The sequence below is a fragment of the Amblyomma maculatum genome, chromosome 11 (assembly GCF_055883805.1).
Source record: "Amblyomma maculatum isolate TAMU_Amacu chromosome 11, ASM5588380v1, whole genome shotgun sequence".
Classification (NCBI taxonomy): Eukaryota; Metazoa; Arthropoda; class Arachnida; order Ixodida; family Ixodidae; genus Amblyomma; species Amblyomma maculatum.
The window spans coordinates 21,524,919-21,546,464 of NC_139354.1; the positions used below are offsets into that span (position 1 = coordinate 21,524,919).

At 42.6% G+C, this 21,546-nt stretch overlaps 1 long non-coding RNA gene across 1 annotated transcript; it reads right to left on the bottom strand.

Annotated features, from left to right (window-relative positions):
* Nucleotides 1-13,118: 13,118 nt before the first annotated feature.
* On the bottom strand, nt 13,119-21,311 carry LOC146173071 (uncharacterized). The gene is made up of 3 exons (XR_014702361.1): nt 20,988-21,311; nt 17,410-17,570; nt 13,119-15,092 (listed from the first exon to the last, which is right to left on the bottom strand). It is a non-coding gene; the product is annotated as an uncharacterized LOC146173071 (long non-coding RNA).
* Nucleotides 21,312-21,546: the final 235 nt, after the last annotated feature.

The window sequence follows — 21,546 nt, forward strand, 5'->3', positions numbered from 1 at the left end:
TGCTGTGTGAGGATCCCATACAACTTTGGCATATTCGACAATTGGTCTGACTAGGGTTTTGTAAGCCAGGCACTTTACCTCCGGTGTAGCACTGTACATAGTGCGTCGCAGGTACCATAGTGTATTAAAAGCTTTGGAAATGACATTTTCAATGTGGGTATTCCATCGTATAGGTCTGATATTGAACCTCTTTATGAGTACAGTTGCTAAGAAAGCGTTAGTAATATGATTGTGGCGCAAAATCTGCAAGAGAAAAGAGTCCACCTGAGTCCATCGGAAATTGGGCTTGCTAGTGTTTCCATTTTTGTTTCACACATGCAAGAAATAAATGTGATCAGATGAAAAGAAGCTCTCATGATGGAAGTCACTATCACCGACCAGGGGCGCGTCTCCTGCGCTGTAGTCGAAGAGTTGGTCCGGATTCTTCTGCTCCTTTTCGCCCTTGCGACCAGTCCTGGTTTGCGGAGCTGCCGATATCCAGAGATAGAGCAGCACACAGTCCACGAGTGCCAGAATAACGATGACTGCAGCGGCTATGTAGATGAGGAGGCTTTTTCCTTCTTTGCTTGATCCCACGGACGAGAGGGCTCCTGCAGTCTGAACAAAGCAGTTGAGGAAAAACTCTGTCAGAAATCATTTATACTTGTTGATTTTTTAGGCACTGTGTTTCGTACAGAATGTAAATTTTATAAAAAAGAAAAATTGGGAAACTCCTCCAGGGTCTCCCAACAGCTAATACCGTAGCCTGGTAATACTTGGTGGGAACTAGTTGGTTCATGCCCACTTCAAGGGATATGTAGCACACTGCCCAGTCTGTATCTGTGTGTTGTTCAATTGGTGCTTCATCCCTTTAAGCAGACGAACATAGGGCTTTCAACTCACACTGAAAGCGATCGTATCATTGGCTGGCTAGAGGATTGGATTCCTTAACACTGTGCCCCCTAAAGCAATGATATTATGTAGTCCAGGTATGGAGTGGCGTCACGTGGAGGTTGGGGATTTATAGCTATTCCAACCACTTTGATACTCATAAACAGGGAGTTACATAGAGAATAACCAGAATTGTGGGTGTCAATTACGACCTAGGAGAAAAAATAAAAATTTCAGCGCGAATCTAGTCGAAAAAGGACAAATGTTTCACTAAATATCGTAGAATGGCATGGTGTATTGCATTGCGAAAAATTTATAAGCTATGTTTGAATGGTACTGAAAACCGTGGAAGTCTAAGAGATGCGGTGAAGATTCACTGTAGAAGCAAGGGACCTAGTAATATCTAGTTTGTAGTAGTCAGCAGGAGTAAAAACAACTGCTAAAGGTGGAGTTCAGTAAATAGAACTGCCGGGTTAAGCGCCTGGAAATCGGCCTTCTAGTTCAACATTCAACCACGCTTACTGGCATTGAGGATATACGTTCCTTTTTTTATTCGCAGCCTTATAATTATTCACAGCCATAGCCAAAGAATCCCCCCCCCCCCCCCCCCCTCCCTTAAGCACTTAAGCAGTATTCTTGTCGTAATACAACGCAAGTAGATGGTCCGTGGTAGCTGCAATAAAACCTATGTTTAGGGCACATACGCTCTCATGTCACCTCGATAACTACGGATTATATTGTTGTAGATCTGTATAGGCTTTAGCACACTGCACTGACTTCTATGGGTCCACTGAGTTACACAATAGGAAGAAGTTAGCAGAGCTTAAACTTTTGGATGGCTTGTGCTAGATATGAGAGTCATGTTGCTGTTCACAAATGCTGTAGAACACTGTGTGCGTTTAAAATAGGAAAGCATTCATCCTTCTGTTCAACCTACTGCAGCCTTCGTAAGTATCAAATGTCGTGAAGGCATGCTTTCTACGAATGGTATAGAACAATTCATTCTTTTACAGCCATATTTGCTCACCGCCCCAAAAAGGTAGCCCTCAACCAAGGTGTGCTGCCGAAGGTCTTACAGTATATTAGAAATAGGTCAAATGTACACACACAAACTATGTATCCAAATATTACATCAGCACAAGGAAGATAAAATAGCCTTCGTAACCACATATCACTCTAAAGTTAGGGCATATAAACTTTGGAAACAACGGATGTAAACGCCTCGTGCCCGGACAAATTATGGACTTCAGGAGGTTAGGATGGCAAATTCCTGAATTAAGTATTCAGTTCCCCGTTATAACAAATGCCAGCCATATCACCATTTCTGTAAACAAATAAAACTAAAGACTGCTAAAATAATGCAAAAAAAAAAGAATTTAATGTTACTCTGATCGCTGTGCGGTATATATTTTCAATTTTTTGTAACGGTTGAACTGTGGTCAATAAATGTGTACTGTTAACGTAAACCCAATGCTTGTAATTCTACCTTTTAAAATTCATATAAAAAGTGAATTTGTGTCATGTCATGTAAAAGAGTTTGCTGTTTTCTTTGTTGCCTGAGGTGCTGCCTGTCATCCAGGTGGCATATGGCCTCGTCAGGCAATGTACGCCTTTTGCCACGTCACCCCAGACAACGTTTTTAGATGCCTGAAACAAACTTGGAATAAAAAAAAAATTAACTCGTATGACTGCGCACGCCTTTTCATGACAGCTGGCGAACCAAAGCATTAACCACTGCGATTATTTTTTACTAGACAATCCAATCAGAAAAATCTCATTAGACACTCTAATCGCCCAGACCATCGCCAACAGTATATTGAACATCGCTTGAAAGAAAATGCTGTGCTGCGGTGCGGAATGTAATATATGACGTAAGAACGAGCAAGTGCTTTTCGTCATAGAGCATCAGATTTGATAGTGTAAAAGAATTTGTACAAAATATAGCACACATTGCAGGAATGACACAACACACATGCACTGTTCTTCAATCGGCGTAGCACCGCATATTGCCATTCACCAAAACCTAGAGCAACGGAAGGCCGGGTGCGTTACTAGAAAATAAAACACAACAAAAGGCAAGTCGATAAATCTATATTTTTTGTTGAGTATAAAATGCAGTACATAGACTAAAACTCGTACGCAATAAAATAGTTTGCTGGATTAATATTGCTTGTAGTAATTCGCTGATCATGCCAGTTGCGTCTGTCGCACCATCTTTAGTACGTTGAATAAGTTGGATGTGAAGTAACGAACAAGAGAGCATTTAAAGTCTGCACTTCCCGTTACTTCTAACCACTAAGTCACCGCGGAGGGGAACAAGGACTAGACGGACCCAATTCCGCAGCATAGAAAGGGTTGCTATTTCACCTTCACGCTGGAAATATTACTGGTCAATAGAAGCTATACTCATGCCTAAATATAGTAGCTTTGAACTCGGGAAATTTTAGGTACTTCTAAACGTCTATGAGACTATATTGAATTGAATTGAATTCAATAGCCCTTAAGTTATCGCAAGCAGAGAAAAACAAGACTAAAATCTATAGAAAGTTCCCTGAATATACTACAAGTAATCAGTAAGACTTGAGGTTATCACTGCGAAACAGCGTAATACTAACTCAGCAATCTGTCCCACAAACAGTAAATTTTTCTTCCTTTCAACAGCGTCCGCACAAGATATGGCAGAACAACTCACAATCTGAAAGTTTCTAACATTTTATAGTTGCTAGTATTCATAAACTCTATCGCAGGTAGGTATCTGTTTCATTGATTTATATGTGATTAACAGTTCACCTTAAGGCAGAAACAGTTGTGGGGCACAGAATGACTACGTAAAATAAACTTTAACACAAAATTTAAGCAAAACAAGAAAAAAAAACCCGAGATGGAAATCATTGGAAATTGAACACGTAATACTAAATATGACCACTCACGAGAGTCTAGATGTCATTGAGAGTGAGCTGATAAACCGTTTTACTCATAGAATCTCTCAAGAAAGAGCACTGAAATGCATTAATCTTATCCAAGTACAGGTAGAAGGTGAAAGGGGGAGGGGGGGGGGGGGGTAGGTAGAGCGGGATTGGTCGGGCTTCAACAACTTTAGGTAGGGTGAAGAATGTTTTCCCAGTTTATATTGAAAATCGATGTAGCAGCCTACGTATCTCACTATGTCCCTTTATCCTGTGCAGCCTTAAGATCACAATATTTACCCGACAACATTCACGTTTTTCTTTACTCTGTACCCGGAGAAATAGGGAGGGATTGTTAACATTAAGAGATTTACGTATTGCAGAAGGGTACATGTTTGAATAAGCATAAAAAAGTAATAGCGACGACCGGATATATAATGACAAAATATCCCAGACTAAGCATCACTCTTCTCAAGTGACTTTACCTTGATCTTTGAGCCTCCTAATATTTTCTTTCCCTCGCGAAAAGTGTATCAAGTGTATCCGGGGCTAAAGCCCGAGAACCTGCAATCTGCATAAAGCCATTGAGTGAAAACAAAAACTATTTATGAAGTCGGCACTTCTTAAGTTACTCTCTCTTCAGATGCAGGTGTCGCTCTAAGCTGCAGATATATTGTGAAGTTTTACACTCTTTCACGCAACACTACAATTCCATTACGCGGACGACATTCCTTTGTAAGTGGATTGACCCGATTTACCTATGGGAAATGACCACATGCTCTATTTTGCAATGATGTAGGCACATTGTAAAAGAAAAGGAGAAAAATAAACCGACCAAAATCAACCACAAAGCATCGGGGCTCATTCTAAGGCTCCTGGCAGTCCTAACAGCACTTTATCGCGCATATGGTATTGGCACTTATTTGTTTAAAAAATAACCTCACCTGTGATGCAGCGTAGGCTTCAATCATGGTTCTGGTGATGTGTCGGAGAAGGTGGAAAGTGTACACTCCTTTTAAGCGGCAATAAACGGTCCAGACGCTTGGCAGCCCCGACACTGATGCCCAATGCCGACGTTCTTCTACTTCCTTCAGCAAGGAAAGGTAACGACAATTCTCCTTCTTCTTCTTCTTCTTCCTTGATATTTGGCACATACCCACGAAGGGGGATTGGCCAGGGTTCAGTGTGGACTGCCAAATATCCTACACAAACTGAATTAATGTAATAAAGTAATTGACAACTAAACAAAAACAAAAGGTTTTAGATCACAAAAGTTATTGAATGAAAAAGTATGATGCAAAAATTTGTAGTTTTGTAAATTTGGAATGCAATTAGCAGGGGAATCTGTCCGTAGCTGTTATGTAGTTATGTGAGTACTTACAAATTTGAGGCAACGCAAATCCTTTCGCACTCGCACCGAAGGAGAGTAGAAGCGGGACCGATAACGTAAATCCCAAGCGTGCAATTGGACTTTCTAAATGCACCCTCCTCTGATGTGAAAACCTTCGGCAAGCGAGAAGGAAGTGATCGATATTTTCAATTTCACCGCAAGCCTCACAAAGGTTTGTGGGGATGATCCCGCATCTACATAAATAAAGATTTAAGCGAGGAATCCTGCATCTCAGAAGAGTCATCGTAACCTCACACTGCCGTGATTTACATGCTCGAACTTTCCATGAGTATATGAGATGCTGGTATTCGGCTGTAGATAGCAAGGAATCATTGCATGTAGCGGCTAGGTATTGATATCGCTGGAAACGGGACATTCCAAAAATGGTGATATTAGGAATGGTACAAGAAACAGATGCATCAAGAGCTGATTTAGCCAGGAAATCTGCCGCTTCGTTCTGGAAAATATCGCTGTGACCGGGGACCCAGATGAAGCGTATTTCACCCACCCCGGTATATAATACTTTAGTGAGCGGCTCAACAGAGCATCCCGTGCTTACTTCAGTGACAACAAAACAGATAGAGAGTCTGATAGAAAAATTATTTTTGATTGACTGCAGGGAACATTTAGAAGTGCTAGCACAATCGCCATAGACTCTGCTAGAAATATCGGTGTGTAATCCGGGACACGCACCGAAAAACTCCAGGAAACAGACTCTGAAAATTTTCAATCGCTGCTTTCTGCGCAGCCACAGACACATCAGTGGCAATTAGAGTAATCAGGGAACTTTTCAAGATGTTCACATAGGAGACTCGATATTAGACTTGAAGGTAAGTGCTTCACATTAGATGGGAATATAGAATCAAAATTTATATCCACAAAGGAAATTGAGCAACCTATAGGACATATAGAACCAAGGTCCACACCAATGTTTTATAAAATGCTCTGCGTGAAAAAAAACCTGGGGCATGCAGACCCTTGGCATCTGGTGAGTGAGAAAGAGGGCGGGGTTTGACATAAAAAATTGGGTATAGCCACACCGGGAGTAACCTCAAATGATCGCAAGAATGATCTAGCACTTAGAAGGCGGAAGAGACTGCGGGAAGAGAATGCGGGCCTTCAAGTACAGAACAGCGGTAGAGACTGACTGTGGAAGCCCTAGGCAGAGGCGCAGCGCCCCTCTTCGCAAAAGCAGCAAAGAATGCAGCTTATATTTTGGACACCCAGAAAAAAGAATGCAGCCAAATTCCAGAATCGGTCTCACATAGGCTTTGCACAGAAGTAGAAGAGTATCTCGACGCATACCAAATTTCCTATTACTTATCCGTACGAGCCTACCAAGGGCACGCTCACCTTTCCGAACATTAGACTTGATGTGAGGCCTCCAATCCATACTAGCATCATACGTAATGCCTAAATACCGCACAGATTCTACTTGAGGTATGACGTCTGAGCGGTAGTTTAATGAAACATATAAGGGGGTTTTGGTTTTAAAAACTAGCACACTACTTTTGCACACATTTAAAACCAATTTAATTTTGTCCAACCAGACCTCAAGTGCATTTAGGTAAGCCTGTAGTGAACGATATAGGTCATGAATATCTTTTGCCGAGGCGAAGAATGCTATGTCATCTGCATATACATATACAGTGACATCAGGATGAACCGGAATATCGCACATTAATATATTAAAAAGGAGTGGGGAGAGCACAGAACCCTGAGGCACCCCTCTTGTCTGTGCATAGGTGTCTGAGGTTAATGTGCCATCAGTGCAAAAAAATTCTCGTCCTTTCAAAAATTCCCTGATCCACGCATAAATGTAGAACTGAGGACGTAATAATGACAACTTGTTTAGTAGAATGGAATGTTCAATGCTGTCATAGGCCTTAGCAATATCGAGCGTCACTAACGCTGATACCTCCTTGTTGTACATTGCAAGGCGAATCCTACTTTCTAAATCTACATGTGCAGACCATATTGAGCATCCATTGCGGAAGCCTATTTGGGAAGAACTCAAAGCATTAACCTCTGAGATATGCTTTGAGAGGCGGCCATGCACAATTCTTTCTATTAATTTTACTAGATTCGAAGTCAAAGCTATCGGCCGAATGTTTTCAACATGAAATCCTTTACCAGGGTCTTTCAAGAGCAATATAATTTTCGCCACTTTCCAGACGTGAGGCAGCCATGCAGATTCTAATGATTCATTAACCAGATCCAGGAGATCCTGAGTGAAATCATTTGCTAAAATTTTGACCATACCTACCGTAACCCCGTCCCAACCTGGAGCCGAGTTTCTCATGGAAGAAATCACAGATAGTAATTCTGACCTATCAACCTCAACATACTCTGAGCAGGAAATGGGAGCGTGCAAGGGAACTCTGCACTGCTCGTGGAAACGTAATGCTAGTCCTTGCGCAATTTGTTCTAACTCATCCTTTGCCTCCTGTGGGGATAACACTACTGAACTTAATGACTGTGAAAGGTGCGAGTTTCTATTTCGTTCCATGAAACGATACAAAGCCTTCCTGTGCTTAGGGTTTGACAAATAAGTATTTAAATTTTCGTTGTACTCGTCCTTTGCCTGCGCTATGGCTCTTTTGAATGACGCCGAACAAAATTTGTAGTTTATCCAGTTTACTGGGCTCTGGTTATAAGAGAGGCTTTTCCATGCTGCTTTTCTACGGCGGAAGGCTTTCTCACACGCGTCATTCCACCATGGGGATGGCGACTTATTGTTTACTGTAGACCGCACAGTGAACTGGGAATCTACAGTAGCATTCGCGATTGAGGAAAATACCTTTTGTGCTTTGTCGGTCCTACATGAACAAAGGTTTGATTTGAGGGAGGAGCGTAGCGAAGCTGCATATTTGGCGTTGTTTACTAGTTTACGGTCCAAAGTTCTATCTCGTGTTGTGCTCATCATGATGGTAAATGTTATTGGAAAGTGGTCGCTAGACGTACCACTATCTACTGTGGACCATCCTCCTATACCTATCCCATCTGCTGCCAGGGATAAATCGACGACAGATTGTGAATTTCCGCGCATGAAGGTTATAGCCCGAGAATTGCAGCAGCGCACAGCATTTGACGACATCCACGTCCATAACAGCTGTCCACATGCGTCGGAGTAGTTATCCCAAAGAGTATGATGCGAGTTAAAATCACCTGCAATAACTACCCTATTAGAATTTGTAAGTAATCTGTCAAAATAGTCTGTGCTACGTACACCTGTGGGGCAGTACAAGTTAGCGACTGTGACAGGGCCACAATGCGGCAATGTGATATCTACAGCCAAAATCTCACACTCAGGATTCATTACTGTTTTGCTTATTTTTGCCCGGTGACATAATTTTGACGATATCAAAGTTAATAAACCACCGCCCCTACCGTTTACACGATCGGCGCGGAAAACATGATATTTCTTTAAGGTAAATGACTTTGCGGGGGAGAGCCAAGTTTCTTGCAAAAGCACTATGTCTGGTTTATGTGTTGAAAGGAGAAGGTATAAATCTGGAAGTGAAGATATAATAGAGCGACAATTCCACTGCAGAACTTGTACACCTGCCATGATTACTTATCTAAAATTGAGGCCGCAATAGCCTCTTTTAACACATCGGTTTGCTGTGAAACTTTGGAAGGTCCTTTTTTAGTTTTGGTCTGAGAAATGGAGGACTTAGAGGGTGAGCTAGAAGCACGGCGCTTTTGAGTAGGGCATGCCATTTCAACATCATTAGAGCAAAAACTTTTGCGAGAAATGCCTACAGGGACACTGTCGATTGTGTGCACTTGAGCCAGCACTAGAGGAGAATCTGCATTTGAACTTTCAGTACAGGTTTGAGATGAAATAGATGCTGGAGTCAGCACAGGTTGAGGTGGGCAAAGTGACTGGCTACCAACAATACTAGACAAAGCTTCAGTAAAGCTGGTAAGCATACGGTCAACCACGACAGAAAGGGCTTTTTCAACCGTTTTCACAATTGCGGTAGACAACGAGGTCACAAAGTCTGGAGTAGAAGGGCGCACACAGTTGGCATAAGTGTGCCTTTTCCGATCAAGAAGGGCATAAGCATCTGCTCGAGAGCAACGATTCTCTTGAATTAATTCTAGTAACGCTTGCTCCTGGGATCGTTTCTCACAACTGGGGTCATCAGCCGAGTGCTCGTTACTGCACAGACAACAGCTAGGTCTTGCAGCGGTACAGCTATTAGAAGAGTGTCCTTCCCCACACACCCTGCATCTTGTCGCAGACTTACACGCTCGTCCACTGTGTCCAAATCGCCAACAGTTGGTACATTGAAGGGGGCGAGGACGTAGCGGGTCAATGCGATAAATAATTGGCCAAATTTTTAACTCAGATGGACACATGAGACCGGCAAAGGTTGTTATAACTGACTCTGTAGCAACACGCACCCCGGCCACTATGCGAGAGCAGCGATACACTGAAAGAGCACCAGTTCCTGCGTCCTGAAATTCCTCCAAAATTTCTTGAGCAGTAGATGCAGGATCCACTCCACGCACAATACCCTTAGTGCAAGCCAGCTGTTCAGGAATAAAAGCTTTTACAGGAATCGATGTAAAAGAACTGCAGTGTAGCAGATCTGACACACAATTAATGTTTGCAGATTTGCAAACTATACCTCTTCTCCCGAAAGGTCGCACCTCAGAGATATCAAGGTAGTGATCCGTCAGAGTTTTGAGTTGCTGCTGAATAGCTTTCGGATTTTTCATTTTCAGCATTCCATCGCCTATCGGTATGAGTGCGACAGGAATCACATCGACGCCATTTTTTGCAAATGATTCCAGAGGCAAGCTTTCATTCGGCAGGCTGGCGAACCAATCTGCCGAGCCCCCTCCCGGGGTGGTGAAAGACATGCCTGTGCGCAAGGTAATGACACCTTTACATTACCAAATCCTATAAAGCTAGCCTGAACCCTGATCAAAACCCCCCTGAACGTGGAAAGGCCTCACCACGAAGAAGCTCAGGCACCGAACACCTTGAGGACTCCCAGGACAGGCAGATCAGAAATCGACGACAGATGACAAAGCCTAGAGTGGAAAATAGACCTTTGTATTTGGCCTTCCTGGACATAAACGGGGCGCCTCTAAGGATAAGACGCGATAGCGTTAATGACTCCTTTCTACGGCTACTGTACTTAAGTACTTAAGTTAAGGTACAAACCTTAACTTTTACGCAGTCCTAAGCTTCAGTGGAGGGTTCCAGTATAATTTCTACACCTTGAAGCTCCGTAGACTTTGTGCCTATCCAATTACGGGATGCCGTACTTGCCGCTAGAGGCTCGCCCGTCCTGATTGCGGAAGGGAAAGGATGCACATAAAATCCTACAGGCCGATTACCATAACAGAAATATTAACATTATAATATTAACAATATCCAACCCCTTGAGACAAGAAGAAAAAATATCCGTCGAGAGTTCCTTTCCCTGCTCATAAATAACAAGTTGGCGCTTGATCCTGCAACCTACGTATCCTTTTTAACTACACGCCCTATACACGTCATCAACATCCCAGTGCACTTACTCCATACTTTGCTCGGACTGACACATTTAAATTTTCCTTTTGCCCACGTACCATAGCAGAGTGGAATCTTCCGGCACAATGATTGACAGCGCATAGTCATGCTGCATGTTTCGTTTCATTTTGTTTATTTTGTTCATTTTACTTCGTTTTTTGTATTTGTAATATCTACTTGTGTATTTGTTCTGCTTGGATCTCTACAATGATCTGCAGTATGAAATAAATAAAAATAAATACAGGCTGGCCATGCAGGTGGTGAAATTAAAGACGCGAGCATGAGTAGAAAGTAGCAAGATACTCGGAGATTTTCAGAACGGCTTTATAAATGGTAGACGCTTAAATGATAGCCTGTTCGTGCTTACCCAATGCACCGAAATATCTAGAGTGGAAAATAGACCTTTGTATTTGGCCTTCCTGGACATAAACGGGGCGTACGACAACGCAAAAAGAGAACTCCCGTAGAACATAATTAACGAAGAAGGTACTGGTTATGAGATAATAGAGTTTATACAGGAAATATACTGAAGTAACAAAGTAGATATTATGTGGGAAATGATAAGAAGTACCGAAGCTCTCAAGGTATGCAAATGATTAAGACAAGGTTGTCCTCTATCACCGATGCTGTTCATGCTTTCTATGATAAATCTGGAACGGAGGATACAAGAAAGTAACTATTAGTGAAAAAACAGCGCAACAACAACGAGACACACGAGAGACAAGCGCTGTCTCTCGTGTGTCTCGTTGTTGTTGCGCTGTTTTTTCACTAAAGGATAACCAACACGCCCAAGCAGCAGTTGTTGCAAGACAGTAACCTAGGTTTTAACCTGTCATATAGATTAGGCGGAAAAGCAGTAGAGCATCGCCTCCCCGGTTTAATGTATGCAGACTAGATTGTGCCGCTAGCAGAGAGTCAAGAAGAATGGCAAAGTCTAGTTAAGTGTGTCGAAGGCTTCAGTTTTAGCGCATTAAGACGGGTCTGATGATTTTCAACGGCTCAACTGATCAGGGTCTTAAAATACAAGGCCATGAAATACCCCAGAGTACAGAATATAAATATATCGGGGTATGGGTAAACGAAGGATTGGCATACATTGGAAAGCATGAGCAATCACTTAAGGCAAAAGGGCGAATAAATGCCGGGATAATGAAGCATATGGCATTGTGGTGCGAACAAAATTTAGCACCCTTAAAGGTGCCTTTGCATTCCACGAGTGCTTTTATAACTTTTCAAGTTTTCTGGCGGGAAGGAATGCATATATCTGTTTCAGCACTTTAAATGCCACGTTTTCGTTCCGCAAATACTTTTATATTATTTGTTTGAGTTGGGGTTTCGGAGAAATGAAGGCGCAGTATCTCACTTCTCAGTAGATACCTACACTTGTCAGAGGCGCATATGTCGTCGGTTCGATCGTTATCACAAATTATCCCCCAATTTGACTTGATGGCCGGGGTTAGGTGGGAAGCGAAGTGGCATGACGGAATCCTGAAGGCTACACAATGCACGGTACCCTCAGAATTTCGATACGAAGCCCCGTGTCATGGTCACCAACAACCTTTTTTTTTATTTCTTGTCATGGCGACGTCTTTTCGACCGAACGGGTTGTACAAGCTTCGTGCAAAAGTAATCACGATTTTGCCCTGAAACATTTTCCACACGAAGCCTAATATAAATAAACAGCAGTGGTATGAGTAGGCTGGTAGCAGTGCGTAGAGCATGCTGTCGTGGTTTGATGATGTTTCTTTGCGTCCGATGGGACAGAGGAGATAACTGCTAGGACAGAATATCATACTCTATTTACGTAATCCTGCACAGCTGTCTTTGAGAAATGACATGTCGTCGTGCATTATCGCGATCTGCTAACCTGCCTTTGCATTGTCAAGATTGTATGAGGCTTCGCAAGCGAAAGCGATGTGTGTGGAAATCGGGAAACATCTGAAAAGGCCAGGCCTTTTTTTTTGTAATAAACTTGAACAAGTGAGCAATATGAAAGATGGTTTTCACATCCGCCGATGTTCTGGAACATCTATGAAGACATCAGGCATCTTGACACAGAGTTGAACTGACATCATCAAAGGCTTACGATTTTCCGCATATCTTGTCTATAGGCTGTCGCCATCTGCCATAATGAGAGCCTTCTACAGTTATTCTAACCTGTTGGTTTTATTCTAAGCGTGGCATTTAGGCATATATACACTGCTGTATTGATAAATGAGCGTTTAGTTAAATGGAAGCGCTTTTTGTGCGCCTTCTTCTACTGAGTAATCGTTTTGCGCTCGTAACAGTGAGTCCAGGTCAATCTGTTCGTGTTTTTAAATGGCCGTTGTGGTGAATAAGTATTTACACTGTGGTACGTTAGTAGCGAAGACTTGGTCCAACGCGAAGGTGCTGCACGTGCAAACGAAAACTGCACTTAAAAGGATGTCGATTTTATTTCTCAATTGATCATTGGGTTCTAGAATCACGTTCTTGATTCTATTCGAAGATTGGCTCTAAAAATAATGACAAAAGATTCTGGGGGCCCTTAAGTTTGCAGACGTGGTGTGATACGAAAGCATGAGGCAGATTAGGAACTAGATTAGGAGTGGATGATGACATTTCAGAGGTGAAATTAATTCGATTGAGAGGTGTAGTAAGGTGGATTGGTAGTATTCGCACATCAACTCTTCATCTAACGGGTCATTGCGACCATGTGACTAACCCAATATGCCGGACCAGATTTAAGAGTTTTAAGAGACCACTTTTTCTGAACACGTCTGCCATTGAATTCCTCTGCGAATGACCCTTATAGACCACTAAGGCACTTTCATATGGCTTCGTTAAAGGGGGGCTTTATATGTGGGCTGATGAAGAAAAAAACAAGAAGAGAAGAACGCTCGGTCACCCGCAGCTAATGCTTTCGCTAAATATTTGGTTCAACAGCGTTGAACCCTTGAAAGTTTTTTTAACTATACGACAAATCACGCTGAGTATCTTGCCCCACTCCCTACGAATCAATCCACTCACGATCAAGATACTTGTTTCGCCTTTTTCGGGCTGAAATCAGCTTCATGCTGTAAGACAGAGGAGATATAGTGGACGCCATGCTTGTAATGAATGGACCATCTGTACCGTCTCCGACTGTCCACCAGAGCATACGCAGAGAACTTCAATACCAGTGTTAAGCTTCGAAACTGAGATATATATTACATAATTTATTAACTTCATTACTATTACGTAGGCTGGAATCCTAATGCACTTATACATGCATGTGTGCAGTAATTCCAAAGCTTGATGATGATGATTATGATGAGTTCTATCGCGCCACCTGATGGACTGTTCCGACACTACGCTAGCGAACCTCGGCCACACACGGTGTTTGACGAGTTCACCTAGGTTAAATGAAGGAGTGGTACAAATGGAAATTCATGAAGGCGACGACGTTGCTGGATAGTGCAACGGTGTGTTGCAGTAGGAACTTCATGAAAACGACGACGTTTACTGCACAACTCGAGGCCGTGTTGCATTTTATATTAGGGGTGATCGATTGCGGTGATGCTATAGTGCTCTCGAGCCTGATCTTTTAGTTTTGACGCAGGTTCAAAACCAAGTGGTGGCGTTCTTGTTCCTTTATTGAGAGTTTGCGAGGACACACTCTGTCCACAAATCCTGTGCACGCCACATATGAGCTAAGAAATGCCTTCGCACTAAAGTGTACAAAAATAAGAGAAGTTACACAACGTTTACTTCTATTATTCATTACAAAAGCCTACAAATACCACCATTCAGCTCATGTGTACATATCGCAGTTCTACAATCAAATAGAACGCTTTCTGCAATCGAATGGAATTACAATATGTAGCACAAGAACGCAGTGTCCGCATTAGAAGTGCTGGAAGGAAAGACCGGTTCGAAGCGATTGCTTTCGGTAAAATAAACATAGTTTAATAAGAATTAATGGAGAATATACCCGCTTTTCATTGAATGCTTAAAATATATACAATGCGTTATAATTGCCATAAAGCTATATACTAACCTATCTCTATATTTTGTGTCGCTGGAACAAAGCTTCGAGGAGTGTGTTATATGCAGATTGTTCTGGTAGTGCTGCTAATAATGCCACCACCTCAGCCATTTCAGCCATAACTTCTTGGCTAAGCGACGACAATAATAACTGATATTTTGTGGCATTGTCGGAGATTCCTAGCATTAATAATTGTTCTTCGAAAGCATAGAGCCAGGTTTTCATTTCTTCTCGCGACAGGTGAAGGGTAGGCAGCTCTGGTGGGAAGTTTGCTTCCTGGAACCAGCGACGAAACAAAGTTGCGTCCGCTCCTGCTGGTTCGACCCTGTCGGTGCTATCAGAGGACTTGGAGGACGTGGCTTCAGCGTTGCCCGTCGATTTGACTGCCTGCGTAAAAGGATTTTTTCGGGTTACGGGAGGTGTCCCAAGGAAAAACCTCTGAATGAAGCCTGTTGAAAATATTGTTATCGATGAAATACTTTAAATAAATGTTTATTATATCCATAGGAATATGCGGAACAAAATCTCGTACACAACTGCAGGGCTACTGCATGTTCAACAAGAAAAGAAACACCATTTCGAGAAAAGCTGTAAGGGTCACGTTTACAGCGAAATGGAAATGCTATAGGGCTCACACATTATGCCGTCTTTCTGTTTATGACTAAATCGCTAATGTGAGCTCTATAGGTTCCTGAAGCACTTAGGGAAGTTGATGGTCCCCCAGTGGAATGTTGCTATTGGCACAATTGTGCTCTGTCTGCACAACCTGACCTATGAACTGTAATGTAAGACGTAAGGGAGGCATTCTAGTCTGAACTCAAACTCCTTAGAATGTATCTCAGCTTTCTTTGCATGCGTCGGAGGGTAAAAGCAATGCATCTTGCACAATGAAGCAAGGGTATGAACATTTCTTGTCTTCCACGGATTGGGTTTCGTAATTTTCGCAAAGAAACATGATATATAGGAGGGTCACTATCTGTACGAAAGGTTACAATTACACTCACGCTCTTCGAAATCTGGTAATGGCGGAACGTTTTTGATATGATAATACGATGGTGAGAAGGGTGGCTTCCAGAGAAAATCACCAGTCGGCTTTATCAGAGGAAATTCTCTGATTGGTCAAGAGCTTTGTGATGATACAACTGTAAAATTCTGGATGGGTAGCCCAACATCCCACAAAAATACACATTAATATTTTGGTGAAGTCACTGCTAGATTTCTCACTGTCTATAAGGTCCTGACCTCACAGGAATTTAAAGTTTGCAGAACTGAATCACAAAGCACAAAGAAGCTAGAATTGCAACATGTGGAGTAAATATTTTCTCCGAAAAGATATTCGGTGTAAATTATACGGGGAAAGTTTAGAACTCAATCCGAGACCATTGAGTAGTAAGTAGGACATGCTATCCCAAAGCCATGCCAGCAAATAATAAATATTTGATAATACAAACAGAGATCACAAAGAAATCATTAGTGTTGAAAGGCCTCTGAAATACTACTTGGATAAAATTTTATTGCAAACAATTTATAGAGGTGGTCTGGTTAAAAGAAACATGATTACAAGAGACACTCGGTTATAAGAGGCACTTGAAAATGCTTTGGTTGGTTTTCCTATCTTTGCCATTTTAACAACATTGCTTACAAGAGACATGGTTACAAGAGACACACTTTTTGAGTATTCGAGTCATATTTCAAATCTACGTGGAGTCAATGATTTGCAAATAATCTTTTTTTAAACGTGGTCCTAGTGACTGCTCGCAGCTGATTTGGGTGACAGGTCGCCGCGCTGAAGCATCCCCACTGACTTCAATGGGACTGCTGAATGCGTCCGCTTTTGGCCGCTCCCATGTTAGGCTAGCGGGACGGGGCGTGGTGGGGAGCCGGCGTGACTTATTTGCTTCTTTTTTCTTTCGCGCTGATGTGGTTTGAGTTCTGAAGGAGCGGAGGAGCATCATTTTTTACCTCCAATATGTTAGGGGCTAATGAAGCTAGCCTATAAGTCGCGTTGCAGAGAAGATTGATGTTATGCCTATTGCTAGTGCGCGTTTTATAATTCTAGTAAGTAGCCTTTCATGGACCCTTTAAGACTACTTGTTAAGAAGAAGAAGAGGTTTAACCTGAGTAAATTTACAAAACTACAAATTTTTGCATCATATTTTTTCATTCAATAACTTTTGTGATCTAAAACCTTTTGTTTTTGTTTAGTTGTCAATTACTTTATTACACTAATTCAGTTTGTGTAGGACATTTGGCAGTCCACACTGAACCCTGGCCAATCCCCCTTCGTGGGTATGTGCCAAATATCAAGGAAGAAGAAGAAGAAGAAGTGCAGTGTAACGTGTCAAATTACTTGTTTCGTGTAGTTTTCCTTAGTAAACAGTCGATGTGACTGACGCCTCTGTCTGCTAGAATTAGAAGTAGGCTCCTGTGAAGGTCGGTGATGTATGTTGTCCAAGCTACGAGGAGAGACCTAGGTATAAAGCACACTCAAAGCGGGCCAAACGAACATGCATGTGCTGGCCTATAGCGGCAGTGTGTCCGAACCCGGATCCAGATGTCCTCCAAGGCCAGATTCTAATCCCATAAGCCATCGTAATAGCGAAGCCCGTGTTAGCAGAGCCTGCCAGTTTGTCGAGGCAGAGAAAATGGCGAGCCAGTTAGAAACCGTGAAGTAATGCTTTTGCACTAGACGATGTGTGCTTGCCTTCACTTCAGGCTCTGAAATGTCGTCTTCGGAGGGCAGGGCACGAACGGGAACTCTTGCACACACCACCTTATGGCGCTCCATATTCACGTTTTTCACGTTTCTGCCACATTGAGGACACGTTCCTACTACCTCCATAACTGGTGTTTCGAAACAGCTTGCTGGAAAAGAGATAAGATAAAAAACTGCAGCCATCAAATCTGATCAAGAAAATAAAACGGTCAATGTTAAATATAGCAGGCTAAATAATAAATAACCATTCGGTTTGCACAATAAATTTAACGCATCTGAAAGGTTAATAGCGATATACTCATCACTGGGATAAAAGTGAGCCTCAAGATGCATTGCCAGCAATTTTCCTTCCACACAGCCAACCGTAAAAAAATTGTTACTAGCCTTACATTTCATCACTGTCACTTTGATTGCCAGTATAACACGTAAGGCAACTCAGGTTGTAAAATAACCATGATCCGCAATGAAGAGCTTTGCAACATTCGACATAGCATTCAGGCTCTCTATAACCACACAAACATTACATTGAACCAGTGATGTTTGGAAGATGCAAACAAGCAGTTTCTGTTACTGAACAAAACAGCAAGTAACTGCGTCCCGCCCCTGGGATCCTGAATGAACCGGTGGAGCAGCAGGGTGACAAAAAACACACGCAAAAGACAGCACACGTCAAAAGAGCGTGCAAAAAACAAAACAACAACAGCAAAGTGACAAAACAGCGCAACGCTGTGCGCAGCAGCGCTGCGCAAGCTGTGAATAATCCTAGTCATATCCGCGAAAGGCAAAGTAAGTTAGAGATAGCGGTTTGCATTCATTACAAAGAAACAAGGTTATAATTTACTGCCCCGAAAAAATGGACGAATGCACGAGTTCTAAGCCGTGCAGCAAACTTTCCTCTTTTCGCTGCCTAAAATGAACAGCAGGGTAGAACTTTAATGATTCATTGCACTACAAGCAGAGCAATCGAAGGGCGTTCGTAATGGTGCAGTTAGGTTAGGCTAGGTCGCCTTCTTTGCTATATATATAAACGATTTGGTTTTACAATTTTTTTCTGGCATGCAAATTTGCGTGGATGAGTGCATTATCCACAGTCACATTGCTCCTAAAAGCCCCTGTATATATAAACATGTCTTCAGCTTATCGATTTGTGCAACATAATGTTCAATGCCTGTTTAAATAACGAAGTGTAAGTTACCTCGTTAAGCTTCAATAATAATAATAATTTGAACTTGATATATCGCAATAAGTATGTACTACGTTGTTATGTATCGCACAAGTAACATATAGCCTTGCCCGGTTCATAATAATGAATGCAAATAAAACTGCGCCATAAAAGCTCTGCCTGCATCACCCTGCCATGGTGGTGCAGGGGTTATGGCACCGGACTATTATACCGAAAGATGCGGGTTCGAATCCCGCCTGCGGCAGAGAGCGAGAGAGAACTTCTTTGAATTTCTGTCTACAGAGGAGAACCGCATGTGAAAGGTACACAATTTCCACGAGAACATGAATTCTTTGTTACGAATACCTAAATGATATGCACACCAAACACGTTGCGCTAAACGTAGGCAACAAAAAGTGAGTGTGCGCTGTACTTTATTATCAGCACCCTATTTCACGTAAGAGTACTGTCTGCCGAAATGTGAACATGGAGACAGAATCGCGGGCCCAGAAGCAAAACAAAAGCTGTTGCAAAGCACATAAAGGTGGCTTCTGTTGACACTTGCAGAGAACGTTCCTAACATAGTGGCAAGTTATTTTGCTATAGACAGTACACATGAAAAAGAAACCAATTTATCAAGCGGTCAGCGCATTTATAGACACTATATAGAAGGCGGTGGCAACAGGGACGTGACGTATGTTAATTAGTCCACTGAAAGGCTTCACTCTTTAGCCCCTTTCCATACAGGTACACAGCTTGCATGCTGTCGGCTGCTGTTTGCAGGGCTAGCAATAACGCTGTCCCACTTCGACGATAACAACGCTTTTGGCGGCCTTGACCACATTACAACTTTCGGGCACTCATCAAAATGGTGAAAGGCACCGCTGCCACTCCGATTGGGAGAGCTAGGTAACTGCAGAATTTTTAGCTGAAAGTATAGAGGCTGTCCCAACAGTTTCATCACGTCATTTCTCTCCCTACCTCGCTGACACGCAAGCAGCACTACTAGAATGCCAGGATGAGCCAGCTGTTCTAAGACAGCAATGAGAACCACCAGCCGTTTGCATGCTGCCTTCTTTATTGCCCTCCTCACCTTTAGTCAAACAAGGTAGCAATAAGCGCAGTCTGTACCTTAAAAAACCACTTGAGAGTACTTCAAGGGGCCTTTGGGCCTTGTCTATAAACTCCCCATTGGTGGTGCGATTTCTTTCATTGAACTGTCCGTAATGCAGCGCCAAATTACACAAGCTGCCAGAATATCATCTTGCGGTTCCTACACAGCTGGTCTTTATTTGCACTAATGGGTGCATGCTACACAAATGTCTGTTTACGGGTTCTAGTGGCGGTATCATGAACCATTATTTGTGTATGCCAGGGCTAGCTGCCATTTCTTCTACTTCCTGAATTCCACGCAGCATTCCGAGGAAAAAAAAGCCAGCTGGCAACAATAAACTAAGAAATTGATTTATTGTACCAAAGCCTTTAATGTGGAAGCATAACCATAGTGACCATATTTACATTTAATATTCTTTGCGCTATCCAGACATACCTAAAGTGCACGCATTCGACGTGAAGCGGCTAGCGTATCTCCTGAACGCACGTCCAGCGCCAATGTTTTTTCCTTATATCTGTACATTGAAAGTAAGCCACAATACAATATTAAAGGCGTCCACTTAGTCTTTGCTACTGAGGCGCAGCTAGACATTTGGCCATAATGAAGCACTGCACATCCTAATGAGCCAAGCAGAATGCATGCAGATTAAAAGGGTTCCCCATAAGCTCTCTCAATTGCAAGAAACGTTGGTGCGTAGCATGACAACACAGTTTTTTAATTATGCTTGGCTGTTTCAACCGCTGCGCGGTATCGGTAACCATAAAATTTTCAAGATATTGGGTTATTGTTTATTCTTTAGAGATCTAGTGTCGTAATTGAAAGCTTGCAGATTGCTTTTCGTATTAATATGTAGCCGTATAGACGTAAAATGCGGACTGCACAAAAGCAGTCGTTAAACGAAGATATAAAAAAAACAAAACTTCGCTTAGGCATTATAAATCGAAGGAGGCTAATACTGCACAGAAAGAAATCCGACGCACACACGAAGTATATGCGGAGAAGACGTCAACAAAAAGCGACGAAAATCAGTTGCGAATGAATGAAAAATGGCGTCCTGCCGAAAGCGAAAGCGAAAAGTAAAAAAAAAAACGACGTCTGGGTAAACTGCTGCAGCGGCGAAGACCAGCCATGAAGCGTGAATATCACATTAAGCACGCTGGCGTTGCAAAGCTCGGAAAATTTTCACACTCAAAACACACACCTACAAACGCTAAGTATTAACAAACGTGGTTCAGGTTTTGCGGGAAAGGTAGCTTTGTGCTACGATTGCCGCGTACTCGATCCACCCACCTTTCGTACTGAGCTCGAACAATTCTCGGGCTGCGGAACGCCTTTCGTGGCTGTGGTCTCGTCCGATGCCCAGATGTTTACGCCACTGCAATCACTATTCTGCAAGGAGCAGCGTTGGCGACGTATTCCGCGACCAGCAGCAGCAACGTGTACGAATGACGAAGAGGAAATCGACAACCGCTTCCCGCTTCCAGTGGCACACTAGATTGCAGCCGTAGAAACATGCGAGTTGATAAGCACGCCCTTCTGCCCGCGGTCTCGTGACAGTGGTAGGGATAAGGAAATCTTCGCGTCTGCAGCAATGTAGCCCGTTTATTAAAACTACAGTCGTTGCGTCGACTTCCCTGCTAGCCAAAATATGAAGCAGTAGCTTGATTTCTTTGCCAAGAAAAACATGCATTTTCTTATCGCGTACAGTACTTAAGAAACTATCTTTTCTGTCTGTCAAGTACGCCTATTCCTTCAGAATACCTTCAGGTTTTCAAAAGATAAATTAATTAGCTGTCAAAAGTGCGTAAGCCCAACTTCACAGTTTGATATCGTCTATTGTCTTGAGTGT